Source organism: Lytechinus pictus, chromosome 8, assembly GCF_037042905.1.
Source record: "Lytechinus pictus isolate F3 Inbred chromosome 8, Lp3.0, whole genome shotgun sequence".
NCBI classification, from domain to species: domain Eukaryota; kingdom Metazoa; phylum Echinodermata; class Echinoidea; order Temnopleuroida; family Toxopneustidae; genus Lytechinus; species Lytechinus pictus.
In genome coordinates, this window is record NC_087252.1 from 23,559,598 (window position 1) to 23,564,966 (window position 5,369).

The 5,369-nt window shown below is 34.8% G+C and overlaps 1 long non-coding RNA gene across 1 annotated transcript; it reads right to left on the reverse strand.

Moving 5' to 3' along the window:
• Window positions 1-243: 243 nt before the first annotated feature.
• LOC135155112 (uncharacterized) lies at window positions 244-3,524 on the reverse strand. Its single transcript, XR_010294468.1, has 2 exons — window positions 3,453-3,524; window positions 244-2,232 (listed from the first exon to the last, which is right to left on the reverse strand). It is a non-coding gene; the product is annotated as an uncharacterized LOC135155112 (long non-coding RNA).
• Between the last annotated feature and the right edge of the window lie 1,845 nt (window positions 3,525-5,369).

Consider the following 5,369-nt stretch of genomic DNA (forward strand, 5'->3'; position numbering starts at 1 on the left):
AGGTCCATTTTTCATCAAATTTGATTTTTTTTGTCTCAATGTATAGATTTTAGTAGCTCTATAAGATGATACCAAAGAAAAGTTGAAATTCCCATTACAAATTATCTAAAATGGAAAAGAAAAATCCCTTTTTTTTCAAAAGGGGTTAGGTCCATTTCAGTTGTGTTGCAAAAGGGGTTAGGTCCACACATAATTTTTTTGGAAAAGAATATTTAAAAAAATATGAAGACAGGTAGATTTCTTTTATACCCAATTTTATGTTCTCATGGTAGGGTATCATGAAAATTTAGTTTCGCATAAGAATATTGCAATATGGGAGAATAAAAAAATCATTTTGTTGGAGTGGACCTAACCCCTTTTGCAAACAAACTATTTTGAAGAGCTTAGTTGTCAAAAGGGGTTAGGTCCATTTTTCATAAATTTTTATTGTTTTCTGTCTCAACACCTCTAAATTTTTAGTCGTTCTGATGAAAACAAGGAAAATTTGAAATTCATGTGAAAACCTGAATAGAAGTGACAAAGAATAATCACTTTTTTAATCAGAATAGATTGGATTCATTTCAGTTTACTTGCAAAAGGGGTTAGGTCCACAATGATAATGTTTAAAAGAATATATAAAGAAAAATTGAAGACAGGTAGATTTCTTTTATACCCAATTTTATGTTCACATGATAGGGTAGTACCTCATGACAATTTAGTTTCTCATGGGAATATTGCAGTACGTCAGAATAAAAAACATGGTTTTTCTCGGAATGGTAAAAAGTGGACCTAACCCCTTTTGTAACTACACTCTTCATTTCATCAATTCAAATACAATACATAAATCATGAATTAATGAGTTTCCAAGAATTTCGTTAACATAATCAAATACATGTTAATAAACTTCAGATCAGATTATTTCAATGAACTGCATTGACCCTATGAGACAATACATAAAATGCAAATAAAAACCTTGCAATCAGCTGCGTCAATTAAAATATGCACGCCCTTACACACACACACACACACCCTCACACACCCCTACTCCCATAAACACAACGAATCAATAACATTTGATCTTACACACACAGACACATCCTCATCCGTGCATGTTCGCACACTCCTTCTCAACTACAAACGTCATATTAAACTCATCCTCGTGTTTATCTTTCTCTCATTCTATCTGTTTCTTTCCCTATGCTAGTAAGCAAATGAGCGAGATATTCCTGCACAATCTCGTGAATTGTAAGACTTTCTATCTAAGAATTTAACCACTTTTTACTCAAATAAAATTGATTATTCTTGTACCATAGGAAAGGGTAAATGTTACTCCTTTATATTGGTCGTTTCTTTTTTATAAAATCATTTGATAAGTGATTTTCAGGTCCGAATAGATGCCTCAAATTAAATTTTCTTCCTCTGTATGTTGCACCTTTTAGATGGGTCAGCACCCATCTTTTTCCATCAAGAGTAGCATAAAATCCAGAGTTCTGATTGGGTGAATAATGTTTTCAAAACAACAGACGCGGGTAATTCGAAGAGGTAACCACATTGCGAGTGTGACCTTGCAGATGCCCAGTGTGGAAACGTCGGAATTTGCGTGGGTGTGTGGTCTCTTTGACCAATCAGAGTGAAGTATTCTTTCTTTATAAGCTGCTAAATGAACTTGGCCTATGAAAAGCTGACTGCTGACCCATCTAAACACATCTTCTTATAAAACCTATATCATATTAAAGCTTAGATCTTCAGCTTTATCATAATTCTAAGATCATCTAGGCTCGCACAGAAATTGAGTACATAACAACAATTTTGGTTGCATGAAAATAGTGCAAACACCCTCCGATCGTGAATATCACTCGGATAAAATTAGCTACTCTTTTTGAGGACCTGCCAACTGACTGCCTCTATCTAATCCTCCATTGAAAAACATAGTTCATAGTTCACAAAAATCCATTAAATCATTCACCAAATAGTTCAGCAGCGAGATGGATTTGATCAGCCTTTTCTAGAGCAGTCTGCAAAGCTTCTAGCTCTGTATTCTCTGTTTGATTATTTCTCCACCTACGGAGCATTGAAAGAGTTCCCATGTACGACACTCCTGTCTCTCTCTTGTTCTCCTCAACGTAACGGCCAATATCCTCTGGTCCGAAGCCAAGGGCCATTCCCAGATCATCTATCTCTTTACGTGAGGCAACTTTATCTGCAACGGTTCCTAGGATGTCATCAAAGTCCCTCTCTAGAGCTGGATTCATCCTAGATTATTGATTTGATAAATGATTACAGAGTGTGAATTCTCATAACTGTGCTGATTTCCTTTATTACGGCCTTTCAACTCCCAAATTATCTCCAATCATTTTTTTTTACTTTCTAAAAGTCAATTCCACCCATGAAAATATTGATGTGAATCAATAGAGAAAAATCGAAAAAGGCATAATGCTGTATATTTCACCAAAATCACTCTTTATTTTTTGTTTGTTAATGTTTGAATTGTACAATATTTCATTCTTTACAAGTTTCACAATGGGGACCAACTGTATTAAACCATGTAATATTTAAACAATGGTAATGACATGTTCAGGGAGGAGTTTAAAAATGAGGAGAAATTAGAATGTCCCGTACTTCATATCGTGAAAAAGAAAATAAAGAGTGAGTGGGTGACGTCATTAGTTTCCTAATTTGCATACCGAACAGTGTGTGCATATAGCTGTTTTATAAAATTATGCGATTCTTTAAAATGTCATAACTTTTTATTTTACACTCTTTTTAATGATTTGGATGCGTAATGGTTGTGAAATTCTTTCTCTTTCTTTATTTATATCAGCTTCTTTGTCTAGGTAAACTTTTTTGTGTGTTCACGTTTTTACCCTCGAAATTGTTGATAATTCATATTTTTTCTTATCTTTCCGGTTTATGCTCGTGTTATAATTGAACTATTCTTGTCATCTAAAAAGGAAATAAATGCAATTAAAGATCATCCGAAAGCTATGAATTACTAAAATTGCATTCCTTTCCATTTTCATTTTCAATAATTTACATGGAGAAGAAAATCCCCATCCCTCCTTCATAGTTATACAGTGTGGAGCGTTGTGGCCCAGTGGATTAGTCTCCGGACTTCGAAACAGGGGTTCGTGGGTTCGAATCCCAGCCATGGCGTAATTTCCTTTGGCAAGATATTTATCCACATTGTGCTGCACTCGACCCACTTAAGGTGAATGGGTACCCGGTATGATTTATTCCTTGAACGGTTTAGCGCCTATTAATATGGCGGCTTAGCTACACCCGCGGTGATAATATGATACCAAGTATCAAAGCGCATGCAGTTGAGTATATGCACGTAGTAAATGCGCTATATAAATGTACATGTTTTTGTTATTATTTTTAGAAGGGAGGTTCGATTTTGATATTTCAGCATGACCTGCAATCAATTAGCAATGATAAAATTATTAGAAGTATATTAAATGATCATTACTTACCATAAGGTTCCCTCTCTTCTTCGAATTGACGTCTGCTGAGTCTCTAAACATGTTGCACTCAGTTTTACTCCTAAAAACACCGAAATGTAATTATGACATCCATTATTTCATTATACTATACATGTAGTTCAATTTAATTCAACATCCCCCCCCTAAAAAAAAAGATTAAGCATTAACACATTTATAAAAGAAAGAATATAACGAAGGTGACAACTCCTGACAACTCTGAAAGCAAAGATGGCAACAAATACACAGCACAACACAAAAGACTGGGAAGAAAAAAAATCTTCCAGACAATGTACAGTACGTAGCAAATAATAGAACAATCATTAATATGAAGCAGATATTTTGGTATGTATAAATTTAATAAAAACATGATAGATTGTTGATCTTTGCATTTGTTTTCTTTGCAAACCACCTAATAGTAAACCATGAATGCAAAAGTGGTCTTTTATACCAATTATTTACTTTATTACATTTAAATAGCTCAAAAGGCAATGGCTTGTAGGTAAAAATTAGTACATGACGAATTTACATAAATTGTGTTAAATCTTGCTCATGATATTGAACTTACCTATATATCTAAGATTACAAAAAAATAAAATCGTAATGTTACACATTACGGATAAGGATACGGCTGTACCGTTTTCTCTTCTGTTTTGCTCCACTATTTTGTTACCTTTTTTATTACTTTAGATCCATTTTCCCCTTTTTACATGACCAATAGGTCGAAGCCTACCTGAACCGTTGATGTGGATTATTTTAAAGCTAAACTGAATTGTGATATTTGCAGCCTTCGCAAATAGGGGGGGGGGGCGGAATTTTTTTTTCAGCCACACTTGCCTGATCGGGCGCTCGAAATTAATTTTTGTTTGTTTCTTAGAAGAGTTAGTCCTAATAGTCACTTCTAAGCTGTATATATACAGTGCGAGTCAGAAAAAACGTTACACTTTTTAAATGAAGTATTTTTCACGAAAATGTGGGATTCAGAGGGAGTTTTTAGCATGTATGGATAGAGTAGATATTATTTTGTTACTTGGTGAATTGGTTCCAGTGCTGTTGTTATGGTTGAGTGTACAACAGCCATTGTTTGAAAAAGTGTCAAAACCCATTTGCGCCAAGTCAGGTGATAACATGTACCTGATGAAACAGAGACAAATGTATTCTCACAAACAATGAGCGTAAAGTTTATGCGTATGTTTATTAATCAAGAAAAATAAACAAAACGGAACCAGAAAATCAATAAATTATCTTCACCGAAAAGTTCCTTTTCATTGTCATTTTGGCCACAACTTGGACAAAGCTTCCCACCTTCAATCTTCCACATGTTGCTCTGATGATGCGCTGCTGCAATTCACCCAGATCTGCAGGTGGGGTGCTGTACACTTTGGACTTCATTCACATAAAATGCTTCTTCTTCTTTATTTGTCGACTGATTTTGATTTAGACACTTCGCAGGGCCATGGCAGCAATGTTCCATCGAGCTCAGAAGTGCATCGAGAGAAATGAACAACATGTGGAAGATTGAAGGCGGGAAGCTTTGTCCAAGTTGTGGCCAAAATGACAATGAAAAGGAACTTTTCGGTGAAGATAATTTATTGATTTTCTGGTTCTGTTTTGTTTATTTTTCTTGATTAATAAGCATACGCATAAACTTTACGCTCATTGTTTGTGAGAATGCACTTGTCTCTGTTTCATCAGGTACAGGTAATCACCCGACTTGGCACAAATGGGTTTTGACACTTTTTAAACAATGGCTGTTGTGCACTCAACCATAACAACAACACTGAAACCAATTATGCAAAGTGACAAAGGAATATTTACTCTATCCTTAGATGCGAGAATTTCTCTCTGAATCCCGCATTTTCTTGAAAAATACTTGAGTTAAAAAGTGTAATTTTTTTATCTCACTGTAGG